This window comes from Micromys minutus (genome assembly GCF_963924665.1).
Source record: "Micromys minutus genome assembly, chromosome: 17".
NCBI classification, from domain to species: Eukaryota; Metazoa; Chordata; class Mammalia; order Rodentia; family Muridae; genus Micromys; species Micromys minutus.
Genome location: NC_137952.1, coordinates 6,866,036 through 6,886,856, shown reverse-complemented (window position 1 = coordinate 6,886,856; position 20,821 = coordinate 6,866,036). Strand labels below are relative to the sequence as shown.

Sequence of the window (20,821 nt, the reverse complement as noted above, 5' to 3'; positions counted from 1 at the left end):
TGTGAGTCATCTGTCTCAGACTTGTTCGGTCATTAACCAAGGAATTTTGGTTTCTCTCTCGGCCTCAGTTTCCTCTTTTTTTTTTTTTTTTAGCATGTAATGTGTGATCTGGCTCTAAAGTTACCTGGGTCCATGATTCTAATGGTGTGAGGTTGGGGTGAAAGTATTCTGTACAGTAAACAAACTCCAAGACTCAGACAGAAGGGGGTGAGGGGAGGTGATCCTGCAGGTCCCAGCCTCTCAAACTACTTGCAACATTCTCTCTTATTTAATTACTATTTACTTTTGATCGCTGCTTCCTTTGCTTTCATTGCCTTCTTTCTTTCAGAGCTTTGGTACTCCACATACAAATCTTTCCTATGGCCTTCCTTTCTGAGCTACCACAGGATAGTGGATGTCTGCCTTTTTCTCAAGAGTTGTAGTTTAGTGGTGTTTAGAGGGCTGTGCTAAACACTCAAGTCTGCTACCAACTGTGTGCCACTTCCCTGAGGAACAGAGGTGGGGTGACTGTGTCCTCCCTGTCATAGTGCTATCACAGAAGCCCCCAGGGATTCAAAGACCACATTTAAACAAGGGAGTGCAGAAAACACTCTACCACTACCCACTACCGGGCTTTGCTGGTACCTCTTACCCATTTGCCAGAAGCTACCCTTCACCTTCTTGAGCATCTCAGTTTTGTGTTATTACATTCTGTTGATCTGCAGTGTCAGGCTGGGTAATGCATTTTAAATTGGGCCTCTTCGATTTCCGAAAGCCAACATTTGTGCTTCTAACTCTGGGGGTTCCTGGTAACTTAAAGGCATTCTAGAGTGTCAATCACTCGCATCTGCACCCCACACTGCAGCAGCATTCATGGAGAGATTTTTTTTTCTTCTTCTCCATACTGAACATTTGCAAAGGCATTTGCGTAGAACGCAGGCAACCTGCATCATTAGAGCAGCCCAGCTTATCAAGAGAGTACAGCTTGATGAAACAACTGCGTGGGCCACCCTGTCCCTCATTTTCCTGTTCCCAATAGCCGGGTCCTTGCAAACCACAGTGAGGGGGGAGGGGGAGGAGAGAAAGAACCAGAATGCTACATTATTGAACATTTTTCTTCGCTGAGAAATAAGAAAATTAGGATCACTCACTGTATTTCAGCACAGCTACATCCCGAGGGAAATCCAGGTGGTTAAGAACAAGAAAGAATGCATGGTCTCCACGCCAAAGAAACAGAGAAAGAAAACAAACAAACAAACAAAAAAAAAAAAAAAAAAAAAAAAAGGAGCTTGGTGAAGAGAAAAAAAAAAATCCAACTGCAAGTATCCTTCAATTTTAGTCAACACGGGCACCGATCCAAGAGTCCTCTGCTGATTTCTTTGCCAATCAATGCTTCGTTCTTCCACGGTCAACTTTTCTTCAGTGAAATTTCTTTGCAGATGTATTATTAATTTCCTCTTCTCTTGTGGGAAATTCCAAAAGAAAAAAAAAATATATCTATCAGGTCTCTACTTTTCTTTAAAAAAGCCCCAAACTTTTCATTCCAAAAATATCTCCTTGGCGTACTTTCTCTTTTATAGAGAAAAATGAGCACACTTTTTCTTTGTGGGTCCTCAGTTCTCCATTTACAAACATCCTTGGGGGAGGGGGACCGCTATTTTATGATTATTTATGTCAGAACACACCAAACCCCGCAAGTCTGACATCAGCTTATTTCATTTTCCCCCAACGCTCCCCGTGTGGCCATATAGACATTTATGTTACGATCCAGGTCTCACAAGAAAAAGCTTCATTCTTTCTTCTCTCTGGCACAATCAGCTCATCCTTTGCCTTCTGCTCCAAGAGAGAGCTGCGTCCGGTATCCTTCATTTTAGCAAGGCGCCCAACAGTCACCTCCTCCGGGGTAAAAAAGAAAAAGAAAGGGAAAAAGAAAAAAAAAAGAAAGAAAAAAGAAAGGGGGGGAGGAAAAAAAAAGAACAGCAACAACAAAAAGTCTTTTCTTTACATCCTTGATTCCCTTTCCCCCAGCTTTCCCTTCGGAAAATTTAGGGATCAACTGTCCCCACCGGCTACCCTTCCGGCCGGCCCCTTCGTCAAAGATCTGATTAGATTTCTCATCACAACCCAGTGCGCAATTGGATTTTTGATTTCAGCCACCCAGCCACCTTCCCCCTCGCCCCTCCAAACTCCCTGTTAGATCCCGTCGCCTTCCCTCCACCGCCTCTGCGATTTCATAATCTCACGTTAAATGGAGTGCGGGGGGCAGGGGCGGGGGAGGGGGCGGAGGTAGAGGAGGAAAATTTCAAGGCTCCGTCAGCTGTCAAGAACAAACCCGTTCCGCCCCCGGTCAGCTACTTTTTTTTTTTTTTTAAGGCTCAGGGTAGCTTTCACCGGGTCCCCTCCCCCACCCCCTGCACTGGGTACAGGTCCTCCAGGTACAGCTGAACTCGGCGATCAGAGCAGGGATCACCGGAGAGACGTTTGATGCGGTCCCTTGCCAGCGGTCCCTGCCAGCACCGGTGTCCCCTTCTCCATTATCCGACCGGCCGTAGTCCCCAAGGTTGTGGAAGTTCAGGCTAGGCTTTTTTTATTTCAAGCAGGGAAAGCAAAGTAACGGGGCTGGCGTTGTGTTAGGTAATTTTAAACGAAAAAAAAAATATTAAAAGAATATATATTTAAAGAGGGAAAAAAAAAAGAGTAACGAAACAGGAATGAAGAGGGTTAAAAAAAAAATCTCTAATCACTGGCTCCTCTCATCCTTCTGGAATGAAACTGCAGCTTTGATCTCATTTCCAGCTGCGTTGGGGAAGGTCTGGAGCCACAAGTTGGTTCCTCTGTGCGCATCCGTTCCCGATGCCCGCAGGTCCTCCAGGAGGAGACGCGTCCTCGGGCGCGCAGCTGCTCCGCGCCGGTCTTAGAGCCATAGTCCCGGCTCGCGACTCTCCGTGCCGCGGGAACCCGGATCCCCTTCCATCCACTTCGCCGTGAACTCTCTCCCTCTCCTCCCTCGCCTCTCTTCCCAGATAAATGAATGCGCTCTCTGAGCGGTTAGCAGAGTCTGCCAGTCTAGACTTTCCACCAATACCAGGTTCTGTACTTAGGGTCCTGACTCCCCAAAGCGTTCCAGGACTGCAGTCCCTTCCCCTCCTCTGGCCCTCTTTCTTGCCCCTTTCCCCTTCCCTTTCTCCGCTAGAGATCAGTAAAATACAATTACCCAATTACCTCCCATCATCTTAGCAGTGATTGGTCAATTGCATTAACACTTGAAGTCAGGGAAGAGGAGTTTGGAACCACAGAGGTGTGGCACTGCTGCCACCTGGAGGAGAGATTCGGAAGGACGCCGTTTTAAAGCAGCCCCTCACCTTCGGAGGCTAGTAAGTAATCAGGAAAGAAATTCAGGCTGCGTGGGAGTTGTCAATTTTATTTTTATGTTTTTAAAGCTTGCTGGTTTTCATCCCGAAAGCCGAGAGTCTTAAGGTACAAAGGAGAAGATATTGAAATCAATTCACCACTTGATTCAAAACGAAGCTTTTGCTTTCAGATTGATGGTAGAGCCTCTCCGGGAAGTCCAGCAGACTGGTCCCAAGGCAGGGATTAAGTCTTCTCCCCTTTGGAGAATCCCCCCCCCCCAAGGAGTCGGAGGCGGGGTGCAGCTCAGGAGCTACTAGGGAGAGAAAGTGTGGGGGAGCAGGGTAATCTCTCCAGGAGGAAACAAGTGTAAAGGTAGATAGGAGCCTCCAGCCTATGCAGGGCTGCAGTAAATTGGCCTGTTCAGTTTGTACAAGACATTCGGGACAGCTTGACAACTCAATTCCAGCATCCCTCGCTCCTGAACGTGGGCTTTTCCATCACATAGTGTTAGAAGAGCACTTGGCAAGTTTCACCCCCACCGCCTTTCCTCAGTAGCAGGGACACGGACCACAGAACAATGATACAAATAGTGATGTATTTTGTCATTTTTCTCAGCTATGTAATCATCACAAAGCTCCTTCCACTAGCTACAGTCACTCATTTTATATCTCCCAAGCATGCTATTTGAGATATGAGGCCAAACGAAATTAAAAATGCGATTCTAAATATTAGCGACCATGCTTGTTGAAGCTGAAGGTAAATAAAGATTTCTGTTTCACCTTCTACTAGTAAAGACCTTCGGGCAATATGTGGTGTGTTTGGTTGTCTGATTGTTTTGCTTTTGTTTTTCTAACACTCAGAGTATCAGAATACACTCTTGGCTTAAAAAAACAAAACAAAACAAAAATTAGAAATAAACCAAAGAGTCAAACCCAGTGTGTAAGTGATAAATGAATTGTAGCAGGGTAATAAGACAAAAATAGAACTTTTGTGCTACTACAGAAATATTTAAGGACTATCCAAGTTCATGACAAATGTTCTTTTCCCCTTTACATTAAATGCAAAGCATTGTATCTTTAGTTCTTTGGAGTTCAAAAATGTGCATCTATATATTTCTTTGAAAATGAAGGAGAAGCTCTATTATAGATTTCAGATGTCATCACCTGCAAGGGAAAATACCCTCATCTTAGACTCAGCTATAGTTGTTTATGCTTTCTCAACGTGTTTATGGAGAGCTTTCATATAGTTGTAACTCACATACAATTTGAATTTGTGAAAGAGCTAATGCTTTTATACTTAAACGCCTGTTACATGGCCTGGTTCACAAACACAGGTAGACCCTTGGTTATAACTTCAATTTGTGTTGGTCAAGTATCATTTATCCACTGGCGAAACATTGGAAGATGCTTCCTCTAGATGCTCTGGATGGATTCAGAGGACTTGACCACAGTGTGGAGAAGACCAACGGTTTGTTTATTCACAGTGGGGCATACCAGCTGTCACTGGACACCTTTAACACCCTTCAGAGTGAAGTGTTCTCTCAAATGAATCAAAAGGAAGGAAAGATGCTAAGGAGAAAATCAAAACCAATGTTCTAGCTCTGCTTAGCTCCTCACTGCCTATCTTCAGCGACACAACTGCCTGTTCGCTCTACGTGGAGCTGAATTGCTTATCTGATTGTCATATTTGCTTTTGTAGTCAGGTATTAGTCACACTCGTGTGTGATGTTTTGTGGCCTCTTTCATGGATCTCTTTATTTAATATTCATACAACTGGATGATTTTGAAGGCAGACAAAGTGAAATGTCAGATGGTATACTTGGTAAATGACAGCCAAATACTGAACCCAGATCCAGTCACTTTTACTTCCCTTAGTTTCCCATAAAGTCCAAGTTTTTGGTAACATAGTGAGCAGCTTGTCATATAGAAAACTGTCATGAACACTCAGGCTTCAATTACCAGTGAGGATCCCTAGCTGAGAATTTGTGGTTCTGTGTGGGGATGACATTGTGGCATGCTGCTGGGTGGCCTTAGTCAAAGGGAACTGAAATAAACACTGGAAACTGTGCTGAAAGCACATGCCATTCCAGTTGTTAGGACACACAAGGGTATATACCTATCCAGTAGGGCTGCCAGTTGTGCTTACTAGATTCATGTGCTTAAGATTCCTTATGAGCCCTCTTTTAGAAGAAATGATTGCATAGTAAACCACCCATCCCCATGCCTCCAACACATCAGTTCTTCTTATTAAAATCTCGTCTGCAGTAAAGGTCATCGGAGTGAGATAACCTGCGGATAAGGAGTGTGAGGATTCTGTGGACGCAGAGAGGTTCATATTCTTTCTTCTGATGTTGAAATATATGGGTAAAATTAATTTGTCCCATTATTTCTCTTGGTTGGTGACTCTGAACTTGTATAATCCTTACCAAACAGCAGGGGACAGCATCTTGTAATCAGACACACAAAATAGTAAATATAATGAATTCAGTGATTTGTTTAAAATTAAAGAATAAAGGACTCTGTATATCCTGTTATTTGATGGATTTAAGGACTGACTATAGGCCATTCTGTCAGCGCCCAGTGTAATCCTTTAAGTCTGAGTCATTCTATGGTGGAAAACCTGAGAGTTCTCAGTTTTAGTTCCAATTTTATTATAAACAGAGAATAGTGTTATCAAGTTTGCCTCTGTAATTCACACAAGCTGATATGAATTAAGCCTATATCAACGAATCAGACCCCACAAAGCTTCCAGGGTCTAAACCACCAGCCAAAGAGTACATGTGGAGAGACCCATGGCTCCAACCACATACTTAGTAGAGGACGGCATTGTCTGGCATCAATACAGGAGAATCCCTTGGTCCTGTGAAGGCTCATTTTTCCAGTGCGGGAAAGGCCAGGGTGCTGAGGAGAGAGAGGGTGAATGAGAGGGGGAACATCCTCCTAGAAGCAGGGGGAGGGGGATGGAAGAGAGGACACCTGGAAAGGAGATGGCATTTGCAATGCAAATACATAAACTGTCCACTACAAAATAAATAAAAATGCTTAAATATTAGATGCTACGTTTTATTTTGTGGGCAGATGTGCCACTAGGCAATATAGCACAGACAATGCTTCAGGACTAGAAGGCATCTCAACAAGCATACATTCTTAGATCCTAGTGATGAGGGTACTAAAGTTCAGGTGAGGATGTGCATTTGTAGACAGATGTTTATTTCCAATATATTACTTTGATGATGGCAACTCCAACACACCACATTTACCCTATATAGATTTACTGTTTGTTCTCTCTTGGATTTTAATATTTGTCTTAGCTTTTATCTTCTCTATACGATCCAGTGTACACCCCTATTTTAAAGTCATTTGATGCATTCCAACGAATAGAGGATTTTTATAATCCCCTATTATCATTTGCCTTTATGGAAGACATCACTAATTCTAATGCACCCCATCTAACTGACAATGAGGAAATACCTCTTTTTTTTTTCCTACAGACGTGACTCGGCTTGTGAGATAGCCTTCTGCCACTATTGATTTGTTTGTTTATTATACTCCTCTTTAGTATCGGTTTGGGAAGGGAAAAGGAAATTAGAAAGAACGAAGAAGGGAATTTGAAGGAAAAAAATTCTGTTCTATATATAGTGAAAAGGAGCCCCAAGACTGGGAATAGTAGGTGTGAAGAACTAGGCACTTTAACAATTATTGGGACCCAGACACTGATCACTACAGTGTCCGATTCGTTTCTTCTTAATACATCTTGATTGATTCGATAAATGAGCTGTCCACTTGTTTGAATGAAAAATATCGATAGATAGTTCTACTAATTTAATGATGATTCAGGGAAGAGGAGGGGTGGCTTAGTCAGTAAAATGCATGCTGCAGAATTTCTACGACTTGAATGCTATTCCCTGTCATCTCCCCAAAAAAGCATGGTGTGCTCACCTGTAATACCAGAACTGAAAAGGCAGAGATAAGACAATTCTGGAGCTTCCTGAGTGGCCACAATGGTTAAGTCAGCCAGCTCAGCTTCAATGAGAAACACTGTCTAATAAAATAAGTAAGAAACTGGCCAACAAAGACCTGCCTCTTTCTCTGTATGGATAGACATGTACATGTACACACATTTGTATACATACCCACCCCCACATGTTATAAGTTATTATATAATGTAATCAGAATGTTGAAGGAAGGTAAGTGTAAAGACCTGAAGGAAAGAGGGGACAACTAGCTTCCTTTAACAGGAATAGCTTAGTAATAACTTCATAGGTGGAAAATATATTGTATAAATGACCCTGTGAATCCATAAGACCTGTCTCCAGTTTGTTCATTTTGCAGCCAGCATATATATATATATATATATATATATATATATATATATATATATATATATATATATATATATATATATATGTGTGTGTGTGTGTGTGTGTGTGTGTGTGTGTATGTGTGTGTGTATATATGTGTGTGTGTGTGTATGTGTGTGTATGTGTGTGTGTGTATATGTGTGTGTGTGTGTGTGTGCGCGCGCACGCGCACGTGTAATGCATTATATTTTTAAAAAGTTACTGTGAAACTAGCTAAATTCAATTGTTTCACCCTGTCATAGAGTGATTTTTAGATATGTAGCGATACTGTTTGATGAAGTTATAAAAAATGATATTCTTCATAGAAAGTTACTCTTTACAAAACCATAAGTAAAGTACGAACATTACTTAACAGGTTCCCCTCATGGGAGGAGTTTTTATTATTTAAAATACACTGGGTACCATGACAAAAGATTAAAGTCACCTAAAGTCATAAAAAATACTTTTTAAAAATGTATGACAATTTGTCAGTTGGAAATTTACTTAGATTCAATTATATTTTAGGAATTCTTGTTAAATAGTGACCTTAGACCTAACAAAGTGCAATTTCCTTTCTCTACAGTTTTTAACAGAGATAATCCTTGTGAGTAGATACCAGAGGATTTAAAAAAAAAAATCTAACTTAGGAATCTTTACATTGGGAAGAAAAATCACCCATAAAGGTATCTTTAAAATCCCACCAGGAATTAGTAGATGGTGTGAATCCAGTTGTGTAATTTGATAAGACAGCTGCATTTTATCCAGAGAAATCAGCACTCGATTCTAAACAACTCCTTTGGAATGCACTGCTTTCCAGCATTAGCCCCGCAGTGCACATTTAGAAAACGATAGCTTTGTCTTCGGCATCACATTACCATTGTTCTTTCTGGAAACCAAGCATATAGACATCCTATTTACAGTTCTTTCACGCTGAAGATTCAGTAGCACGTTCCTGATGCCAGGCTTTGACCTGAGTAAGTAGCTCACAACTCAGTGGTAGAATAGCAGATTTTTGCTTTTTAATTTCTAAATTTCTTTTGTGCAATATATTTGCATGCATTTGAGTATTTATAGGCACATTTGTATGAGTATGCTTGCATATATGAGAGTTTATGTGTGAAGATCAGAGGTAAACAAGTGGTTGCAGAGATCTCCCCCCCCTCTCTCTGTGTGTGTGTGTGTGTATGTATTGGATATACATACTCAGAGGTTAGGGGATAATTTGGATGCTCTGTTCTTAAGCTACACGACTTATATTCTTAGAATAGTCTCTCACTAATCATGAAAATTTAGTCTGCAGCTAGAAAGACCGGAAATGCTCTTGTCTCTGCCTTCATATCCCCCAAACTACAAATGTGCTGATGGCTCCCAATTTTTATAGGTGTTTCTGGGCCCAAGCTCATGTTTACACAGCAAACAGATATTTTTACTGACTAAGGTCTTAGCACCCTTAATGGGCAAAATATTTTTAAGAGAAAAAAATGTCCTTAATGTGGTTCATTCTAGTATATTGACACAAAAGTTGAAAATACTTAGATGAGTAAAATAATACTCCTGATAAATAAGCCTGGTAAATATAAGGAAATATAATTTACCAACACAATCATAGAGTTTATGTAGGACTCTCCTCACTGACTTCATATAATTTCTCAGCCTATTAACAAGTAATAGTTTTAGAAGATCAACTGAAAATTGAGCATTCTTGTAAAAGTTGAGCACCAAGGATTGTGTTATGGTATCATTGCACAAAGTATAAACCCGGTGGACATCCAATAGTTGTGCATTTGATACTTTAATATTTAATTCACAATTTTCTAGAATGAATTCTTAAAGAATTTTTGCAGAAATTTAAGGTTTTATTAGAATAACAATTTTATGCCACAAACTTCAACATTAAAAAAATATATTTTTGTTGATTTAAAGAGATACATTTAAAGTTATCATATCGATTTTTTTCTTATACTAAGTTATGCCTTGATTCCTTTGTGTTTATATTTAACAAATCTCAAATTCATGAAATTTCAATAAATAAAGAATAAAGTTCCCTTCTCTATTCTATGACAGTTTCTTTCTTACTGCCCTTTTTGTAAACCTGAGGCCTTAAATTTAGATCCTTCTTTCTTCATAGAATGTATATAAAACTAAAACTTGCATATAAACTATCAATTTAATCAGTCCTGCCCATTTATTGCTAATATTGGTGAACTCAAGCTTGAATTGGGGTGCATTAGAAAGATTTCAATTACTGGTCAGGGAATTCAGATGAATTTGTAATAAAAGAAGACCTCACAGAAACCATCCTATTCAAGAACAATTTCATGTTTTATCTTTTGTAAGAGGTTTCATAAAAAAGAACAGGGATTTCCTTTAGGGATATTGATTTAAGAATATTGTAATAAATTAGAGGTTTACTAAAACATTGCAGGGGACCTGTGCAAAAGATTTTTCTGAGGAACATGATCAATGAAACCCTGAAGAGCCAGGAGGAAATGATTGAAATTTAGGGGCACCTAAACCAAAGTAGCAGCTTGTGGTTGGAGAGGGTTGGGAACTACCCAGTGTTAGATTTTACAAAATAATAGTAATTTGCATATTTACCACATTCATTGTTCTATTGTAGCAAAATGGAAGGAGTGGCAATACCATATTGGGACTGTTCTGTCAGCCAGATAAATTTACTGCAATGGTAAAATAAAAATAAAATAAACCTTTCACTTGATGATTAATTATTTATCACATTTTTATAATTAGATCATTCGACTTTTCTCATTTTTTTTCCTTAGCATGCAAACAGGTGGCAAAATACAAGGTTGAAAAGACTCTTGCAAGTGCACCTTAATATTGATGACCTTAAATGTATTACAGTCTAATATCCAGTGGGTTGATGGCTGTTTGGACCTCTGCATTCAGATTTTAACTTCCATCAGAAGATTTCTGCCTGGAGACATGTGTTCATGTAGGACAACCAAAGAGTATGGTTGACAGTATTTAATCCCTCATACAACATACCAGTCTCCAAGTTTCTACGTGCATTTCTCAAAAACCAGATTCTCAAGGGAAATTGATGACATCTTACGAACTCTTGCTCGAATGCTTTTTTCACAGCAAGGCACAACATTAAAACAATATTAAAAACCAAGTGCGTGCTTTGCTTACCAAATCTAACCATTCCAGAAGCCCTTCCACACAGCCCTATCCACCCAGCTTCATCTACTTTCCCCACGAAAGTTTGGCATCCTAAGGGTGCTCCCCATATAGCCCTGATCCTATCCCCAGCAACTGAATCTTTTTCTTCAGGTGTTTTTGACAAGCAGTATAATTTGACTAAACTTACAGTCACAGAGGGTGCCTCTAAGTGCCTGTGCAGTCAAATGCCACTGATTTCAAAGGGAAATGACATGAATTAATTTCCCAAGAAGAAAGAAAAAAGCTAAAAACATAAAGAAAAGGAAAAGTCAGAAGGATGGCAGCTCCTTGTAACACAATATGCAGATTAGTGGCACCCACTGATTGATTAAAGTGTCAAACAGCATACTTTTCAGCTAGGAACCAAGCTACTGAAAGATATTGGGGGCTTTTTGCTCATTCTGGCATGAAATATGAACTGATAAAGTCAAGGTAAAATTAGACTTTCCTGGTATCTTTAACTTCTTCACTATACACAGATCTGTCTTAGAGGACAATAGTTCCTTGTGAAGTAGAATAGAATTCATTCAAAGATATCTCAGTGTACCAGGAGTAAAATTATAATTTTTATATTGACTTATAAAATCATTCTTTGACTGGCATTGACCTCTTCTCAGCCTTTCTATAAACTTTCCTCCACATCACCTATCCCTGCACTTTGGCCTCACCATTGACCCCCTTTTGTTCCAATTAGAGCCTTGCTCATGTTTCCTGCTGTTCTTTCTGGTGCCATCATCCCTGATCATATAAGAGAGCACACCGCTTAGAAGAAGTAGCAGTGGCCAATAGGGTCGGCTTACACCCCTGGGTTCAACTGCTTTCTGAACAGCACTTATCCATTGTTTACTTTTTATCTGTAGATTTGTTCATTTGTCTCTGCAAATTATATACTCCATAGAATCCTGACGCTCAGCTTCCTTATTCATTCTCTATTGATATACCTAGACAAAGCAGGTGTTACATTAAAAATGTTGCAAAAAATACCATAATAAATAAAAATGATATATATACCAGAAAGCCAATGTTTTAGTACTGAGAAAGGTTAGCATAAAGATCTAAGAAGGGCATGTGCCTAAGTAAATAATAGCTTTGTCTCTGGGCTTATTTATATGCAATCAAATAAAATCATTATAAAATACAGAAGAACTAGAGGTTTAGAAATTGGAATTTAGAATTAGAAGCCTCTAATTCTATACATATGAATCTGGGCAAATGCTTGGGTTTTCAGTCCAACACCCTGCTTAAGCATACATTTTATTATTTGCCAGTTTTGCAACTTGATTTATTCATTCCCTACAAACCTCGGATCCTTAGCAGTGATCTGAAGCACCTGTCCTAGACAGCTGCAAGGCTGATGACGAAATAGTGCAGCTGCAATTGCTAGTGTAGTTGCTGACATCTAATGAGAACACTCATTATTAAAATATTCTAGGCTAAGGTGTCAGTTCCTGGGGTTTCTTTTCTCTGCATGCTACTTGACCAGCCTGGACACTCCCATGTTCTCCTTTAACAATGTGTCAAAATTGCCAGTGTGATGAAACAGTTTAAAAAGCAACAACAGGAGCCACAGCAGGAGAACCCTCTCTCCTGATGTTTGGACACCTCTTCATCTTAATCTTTACCCATCTCATTCAGCCAGGCTGAAAGTTAGAGTTACATTTATATCTCTCTCTCTCTATCTCTCTCTATCTCTCTATCTCTATCTCTCTCTATCTCTGTCTCTATCTCTCTCTCTATCTCTCCCTATCTCTCTATCTTTATCTCTCTCTATCTCTCTCTCTATCTCTCTCTATCTCTCTCTATCTCTCTCTATCTCTATCTCTCTCTATCTCTCTCTATCTCTATCTCTCTATCTCTCTCTATCTCTATCTCTCTCTAACTCTATATCATTGATATCTGTATCTGTATCTATATCTATATCTGTTTATATATATCATATATATGTATACATATACACACACATATATGAAAAGAAGTGAATGCTAGAGCTGTTTTAGAAAGTCTATTAGAAAAAATGTCATTTTGCCCTTATGTTGCCTATAAAAATTTAGATACTGTATCTTTCAGCAGGTCATCCCTTTCCTTTCTCCAGGTGTCGAAAAGATGTATCAACACCCCTGTAACCTTGAACTAACTGTTTTCGGGTATAAGCTTGTCTACTGCTGTAGACAAACGTAACAACTCAGGGTATGGCATTTACTTGCTCCATGGTGGAGAGGTGAAAATTAGTCTCTCATGCTGAAAACAAACTTCACTGTTGCATCCCTCCCACTGTCCCACTCCTACTCATACATTCATGCCCTTGCCCGTTTCTCAAGGTTCTCTATGTGCATTTTCCTGCCCCCCCCCCCCAAGAAGTCTCTAACTGCTGCCACTTCACCTTCTTTCTGATAGTTTCTGCACACTGTCTCGGGCCACACAGGGTGTTAGAGCCTCTTCTTCCTTTCTCCTACAACTCAATCTATTTGTGACCTCTACATGATACACAGAAGAAAGCACCTGCTGGTGGACAAAGCAGTGAACACTTCTGTGAAGTGTTTGCTTTGTCTCAAGCCCTGAGCAGAGGCCTTCACATACATGCATTTCCAGTCGCAATGATGCCCCATTTCTTTAACCACAGATTATACTTAGGTGGCTGATTATATCTAGACTTGAGTTACCTTTACTATGACTCTGAGTTTGCGATGCTATTAATGACATTGGGAATTTGGATAAGATGTATAATTTCAAGTGATCTCAACTTCCTAATACAGTAAAATAAGAAAGAAGTAAAACTAGTATACACCTGTAAAGTTTTGTGTGATTTTTTTTTTCTTTTTTTTGGCAAGGGAGCAAAGGTGATAGGTGTGGGATGTAGGCTTGTCAAGCATTCTAGGAGAACACTCCTGTGACACAACAGTCTTCCCCATAGAATCCTTAAATATAGTACGGTTGGTGTTTTAAGTGAGATTCTGTTTCCTTGGTATCCAATGCCCTGTGCACCGCCGATGTTAAGCAGCAAGCTTGCACCGTAGAGACATCACGCAATTCTCTACTCTCCTAGTCTCCTCCTCACCCCTACACTGGCAATCGAAATATCTACTTGTATTGCCAAATCTTCCCTAACCCTACTGCCAACCACCGGGGTGTACAGATGAAATATCTAGACCCTAACAATAAAGGACTCTTGCTCTCTAAGGTCCTGTGAGCCATTTGAATTTGCCCTACTCACAAGTATAACCAGATGTCCAGCTTCCAACATTAGTCTGAAACCTTTCTTTCTGGCTTTCTGGCTATTCATGTTCAGCAATCTCCTGTCCCATTTCTGCCCCACAAGTGCATTTTACTCATCCTCCAGAGTGACTTTCCTGTTGAATGGTTCCAGTATTTTCTACCAATTTCACAACTTTTCCCTCTGAAAACTTAAAAAGACGTCATTTTTACATTGATTACAATCTCTATATTCTATCACACTATATAGTAGTTTCATAATTATTTAATTCTCTTGAGAACACACACACAGAGAAACAAACCACTGAAAATGTGTTTGCCTTTTCTAACCTTTAGAGCAATAAATATAATTTTTGGAATGAATAATCTGTATATTAAACTTAAGCCAAAAAAAGAAAGACCTATGTCCGTCTGTATGGGGTGGCTGTAGACACATGGAGGCCTTCTTACCGCCACTAATTCAGCCAGGGAGGAGGAAGACATACAGAGGGCCACGCAGGCCTTGCCACGCAGCACATTCCAGGACAGACCTCTAGAGAAGAGCCTGCTGTTGCACAGCACTGGCATGCTGAAGACACACAGAGGCACCGCTAATGTCATGCCAAGGGCAGGAGTAGGAAGAGCTTCATAGACCTACCTCCTACACTTGTAGGGAGCAGTTTTCCGACCGCGCCCGCTAAGATGGCGCCGACATCGGGCTTGCACTGTGGTAAACAAATGTACTACACATGTGCAATACTGCTCTTGGCGTTAGGCGGCGCTATGCTAATTTGGTGATCCCTGCTCCGCCAATCTCTGAGGGACAAATCATCCTTCCCCGGTTAGAGGGAGATAAATAGACAGAGCGCTCAGCGCTCCGGGTTCCCGTACTCAGCATCAAGGTGTTCCTGAATAAAGGCTGTTGAGAAGAATCCTGAGTGTCTTGTCTTCCTTGCCGGTCGAGTAGGGTGCGACACACACTGCCACACAGGCAGGTTGTAGAAACTAAGGCCCACCACACAGAGCAGGCAGAGGAGGCTTCCCAGAAGCCTACTAGCCATGTGTCAGCTTACAGTGTGAGATACTAAAATGTGCATGTATGTGGTGGACAAAGAGAAGCAGAATATCTTGAACATTATGAAGAGCCATGGAACATGCGCAGATAAAAAGGAATATCGTGTTGTGAGTAGCTAGTCCCTCTACACGAGGCTGGGCTGAAGTTCCAGCCTGTATTGCTGCTGAAGGCCGTATCTGGGTCTGTGGCTATGCAGGTACAAGGGTCAGTGTTGATGTCAGTGACTCAAATTACCATTAGTGGCCATGTGGTCATCATTTGTCTGGGCAGCTCCCTCTGACCATGTAGATGTCCAAGGGCTGCACAGAACTGTCCCTGTGGCATTCTGGAGAGCTGACCATGCCCTGTGCCGGCTGCAGCACTCTGAAGACCTGGCACTGCACCTTACTTGGACAGTACAGCAGAGCTGCCCCATATAGAGGGGGAGAGGGAGCCAGCCCTGCAGGCTATGAGCATGGAAGAAGTGGTCCAGTCCTCCTGTGATGTGAGATCGCATAGGCATGGGACTCATGTCATGCCCTTTAACTTCTACCTCCTTGTCAACTGAGGCAGTCTGGAGAGGTGGCCCTGGTCATGAAGGGGGTTAAACTGGCCCCGTCCCTCAGCAGATGCAGCACTTAGGAGAGCAGGTTCTGCACCTCACTGAGACAATGAATTGGGCTTGGCTCTGCACACAGGTGTGCAGTTAAGCCAGTCTGAGTTCATGAGATCAGGAGAGGAGACCCTGCCTCCTGCTGATGACAGCATTGGGGGCACTAGTGGAGGAATGCTGGAGGACTCATCTGCTGGTTTAGACATGGGAGAACTGGCAACTACATCAAAGGTCTAGCATCAGGGCTTTGAGCTATCACACCCGAAAATCAACTTCATCTATGAACCTACAAATCACTGGAGTAAGTAAAAGGTCATTCCTGCTGACCCTAGACTGCAGGATTGCCATGACACAGGGCAACAACAGATGACCTAGAAGAATCCTGATAAGGTTCTAATAGTGATGGTGTGACAGAAACCGGAGGCCTTGAACCAGACTAATGACTCCTTGCAATGAACATTTGCAAGTAAAGATGTGTAGAGTTTGGAGTGTACTGTAGGACACCCGGTGACACACCACAGCTTCCATGGTGAGATGGTTTCTATGCCTTGTTTTGTTTTGGTTGTTTGTTGTTTGTTTGATTGATTGAATGTGTGTTTGTGTGTTTTTAAGTTTCTTTTAGGGAGAAGGTTACAAGGGCAGAGGGAAGATAGAGAACAGGCAGATAAGTGGGCCCGGGGTGGGTAATGTGAAAGTCACAAGGAATCAACAGAAAGTTGAAAAGTAAGCTAAAAGAAAGAAATGATTTAGGATAAGAGATAGCTAGAGATGATAAAGTCATCTAGAAGAGTTAGAAAACAAAATCTGGATCCGTGTAGAGATGTTGTTGAACAAGACAATTAAGCCAATGGCTGCTTATTGTTTAAACTGTTCACACAAGTGCCTCGGTTTTCTCGTCCTTTTAGCACATGAAGAAACAGCTGAGGACAAATTATAGTTGTCATTTGGAAACAGTTAAATGATTTCCCGACTGATGGAAATTGTATTCCTGTGTTACAAACAGAATCTATCAAATAAAGGAGATACAAGCCAGCCTACATTATTACTTTATTAATCAAAAGGAAGACCAAGGAAGCAACTGCCTATTTGAAATGACACAAATGAAACACAACATGTTTTCCATTGTCTTCCTGTGGTGTTGCAAAAATCTCAACTCTGTGTACATGTTTCTTTTACGGTAAATAAAATTCGCAGTCATTTAAGAGTTGATTTCTAGATGACTTTATACACAAGCATTGTCCCATCAAACAGTTCCAATAGAGCAGAAAAGACAAATGCAACAAATTAATACTTAATAGCATTATAACAAAGTCTGTTTGAATAATGTCTTCACAAACATATCCACTTTCTAACATGGGGACTTGTGACTATGTCACCTTCTATAACAAACGGGACCTGGGAAGTGTCAGTACATTTTGTGTGAAGATTTTGCATGAGTAAATTGTTTTAAATTTTCTGAGCATTTCTGGCATAATCACCAGGATCCTTCTGTGATCAAGGTGTCGATGTTTGAAGGTATCCAATAGCGTATCAGTGCACAAAGCTGGTTTTAAGAAGGAACATGATTCAATGGGCAATAGAAAACATTTCCTCAGGGACCATTAGAAATGAGGTCTATCCTCAATCGACTGAGATTGTAAACGTGATAGAATTAATACTGAGGTTGCTAGGTAATTTCATTGTCAGCACATAGTAACACCGGCTTAAGACAGCCACAACAATGGCAACTGGAAACCACTGAGAATTAGTGACACAGAGCATGTCCTACTGACTACTCAGTTTCTGTATCAAGCCTTGCCTGAAGCTGTCCTACTTCCACATTATTGGTTATGGGAAAATATATATAATATGCATATTATATATAATATAAAAATATGTATTTCTATATATATTCAATACACATATTGAAAAAAGGTAAATATATATGTGCATATATATCTGCATGATATATTCATTAGATAATTTGGATCTTATTTACTCAGAATAAAAATCAGTTATAAAATATATGAAATTCATGACATTTGGTATAAAAATGTAGATGATACTGATATGCACGTCGTCAGAATATGAATCATTTTCAATTACAGAACTGTAAATAATCTTTGTTATTGCACACCTTATTTCTAATTGACACCGAATGCATGATATAATTAGTAAATATAAAAAAAATGAGATTTTTCAAAGACTAGATTTTCCAGATCTATCTTTAAAGATAAGGAGAAGTCTGATAAGCAAAATGAAATGTAACCTAAAATACTTAAAGACAATTGATTTACTTTTCTCTTTTTAATTGGATTGTACCCACAGCTTCATGAAAACTAGGCAAGAGCCCTAGATGAAGTCTTCAAGAATTGATTCTGGCAACAGTAAAAGACAACTTTGCTAAATAAATAGTTCCATTTCCACAAAGCATTCCAAGACTTGAGATATCCATTCTTAACATTGAATTTGGGTTTATACTATGTACCATGAATAAAAAATAAATTAAAAATGAACCACTTACCTACTTGTAAAATATAATGTGAAACATATTGAAAGGAAGTGTACAGGAGAATATTTGTGATTATGACTATAGCAACTTTGTAGTCTAGTAGTTTCACTCCCAGGCCTCTGACTTCCCTTTCCCCACAACTTTCTCAGTGAAACTTGTACCACAGCTTACATAAATTAGCATTGTGTGTCTGTACCACTAAAGTCCTATGTCAGGCTAGCTGGTTTCCTAATCTAGAATTAAAGTTTTTGTCTATAGCACCAGTTAACATTGTCCTAATTTTAGTCTACCTGTTGTCTTTGCCCATGCACATGATGGTTCCAAAATTTCAAGGAGCATGGTTATTGCAGTTTTCTGGATTTAGCAGATATCACATAGAAAACAGAAAGTGTCACAAATCTTTCAGCAACTAGTTGTAATATCAAACAACAAGGAGTGGTGTCCACAATATTAATAGCCATATATTTTTTTGAAATAATTTCTGACCCATTAAAACCTCTTCATTCTGTACTGAGAGGCAAGAGTAAGCTCTGGTTATCTCTGGCATACCATTGAAGTCTTAGGCTTCAATAAATTTTCCACATAAACAGGATTAAAATTTCCAAAAAAAGTCATGCTAAATCCTTACACACTAAGAACATGTTGACTAATTCCAGGTTACACCCTGTTTTACATGTACTTATTGCTCATTGTAAATAGTAAGACCTTAATGCAGAGTATCAAACCTTAAAAAAAAAAAAAAAAAGAATTTCCAAATCTTTTTAAGGTTTGCCTTTACCTTCAACAACAATAACAACAAAAACCTCACCTTTGTTTATCCATGTTATATTCTACTAAATGTTGCCAGAGGAAAAAGACCATTCAAAGATTTCCTCAAACCAAATGTTTAACTTAATCTCTCTTGAGCTCTATCTTCCATACAAAAATAATATGACACAAATATGAATCCAGTCAGTCTTTTTCTCTTTAAAATGCATTTTTTAAAAATTTCAAACCTACTTTTTAACATGGTAGCCATTAGTAGATATAGTTTAGTCTTTTATATATTTTTTGATTTGTGTATAGTCAGGGACTACTGTATTCCAGGCCAGTCTCAAAGTCACCATGTAACCAAGGACTGCCTTGAACTTCTGATTCTTCTAAATCCATATAACACAGGTAATTGGATTACAAGCACATGCCATTACAATGTGGTGCTGGGGTTGGAACCTAAGCCATCATGCATTCTAGGTAAGCATGAATAGATGAGCATTGTCTATGAACTCAATTTTTGTTACAACTGCCTTCCTTTTGAAGCATGCTGGAATTCCCATTGACAATCTATTAACAGAAAGAAACTTGTTAGAATTCACCTCAACATTCTCACATGCTCAGCCCACTTCAGAGCTCCAGAGCTGCTTATGTGTTTTAGACAATTCCTACAGCAATGCCTCTACTTCCCAGCAACTATTTTTCTTGTACAAACCCAGTAAGAATTTAAGCAATTTCCCTAGTTTTTCACTTCAAGGGATGAGTCTGTGGTGAACAAACTAGCATTGTGGTAGTGTGTGAGTCGCACTATTCTAGATGCTTCTATAGCTCTGTCATTCATGGTGGTATTCATGCCCACCTGGCCTTTGTGCTCTCACTCAAACCTGCTGCTCTTGAAACTGTTGGCTGCTACTACATTTACGCTACCAAATGAATGTCTGTCATTACAAGCATCAGTTGAAACCTTAATAATAAGGACATTGCAGGGATCCTCAAGAATTCCTAGACCCCTTCTCAACTTTGTTTCTCAATGTTACATAAGTATCTTGAATCTATGCCAGTGTGGGGAAGAGATATTAAATCACAAACTCAATACAACTTTTCTATTTCCCAAGCCACTGAATCCTTTCTGGTATTTTAAACAAATGAAGCTGGGCATTTTCATTCTCTTCCTGTGGACTATTATTTGCTGTATGTCTTAGCCAGCAAACTGTCAAATTGTTAGGTCCCTTTCGTGCTCTATGAGTTTCAACATTAAATATAGAAAATTATCTTAGCACATCTAAAAAATAAATGTACTCTAATCTTATGATCCTTCTACAGTGGTAAAAATTGACTGTGTTTAAGCTCAATTCTTACACATGTCTACTAAATTTGGGGAAATAAATTAAGAAATGCAAGTAATGTCTTTTGAAGTGTTTCACACCTTGGGATTCATACTTTATCTTTCTCCCTGGGTTCCTTCTGTGATTTGAGTCTAGAGGGATAATAGGGTAGGTACTAAAGAGAATCAGGGTTATCTTTTACCTTAGCTGCATCAGAGGACACCATTATCCAAATAGAGATAATGCAATCTGATGGAGATAGAAAAGTCACTACCATCACGTGTAGGGGTCGAACTCCTGTCATTTCTGCTGTGGTCACAGCCTTGGCTTGCAAGAGGGAAGTCAGTTTCACTACACCTGTCCCTTGTTATTGTCCATTTTGAAAGTCTTCCAGTTTCACCTTTAGCCCAGTTACAAAGATGATTTTGGGATGTGTTCACTGACGCAGAGTCCCATTTCTGGTATCACCATTATTTCTATGAACATCTGGGGCATTCTGTGAAAATGTAGAAACTAAAATAAATGTATTACTTATATTTCTGTA

At 39.8% G+C, this 20,821-nt stretch overlaps 1 pseudogene across 1 annotated transcript in view; it reads left to right on the top strand.

Annotated features, from left to right (window-relative positions):
* The first annotated feature begins 2,832 nt into the window (after positions 1–2,832).
* Positions 2,833–20,821, top strand: part of LOC308431884 (glutathione peroxidase 2-like) — a 117,678-nt pseudogene continuing 99,689 nt past the window's right edge. Inside the window, exons 1-3 of the transcript in view lie at positions 2,833–2,963; positions 3,249–3,353; positions 3,420–3,456. The product of the transcript in view is annotated as a glutathione peroxidase 2-like (transcript). The remainder of the gene's footprint in view (positions 2,964–3,248; positions 3,354–3,419; positions 3,457–20,821) is intronic.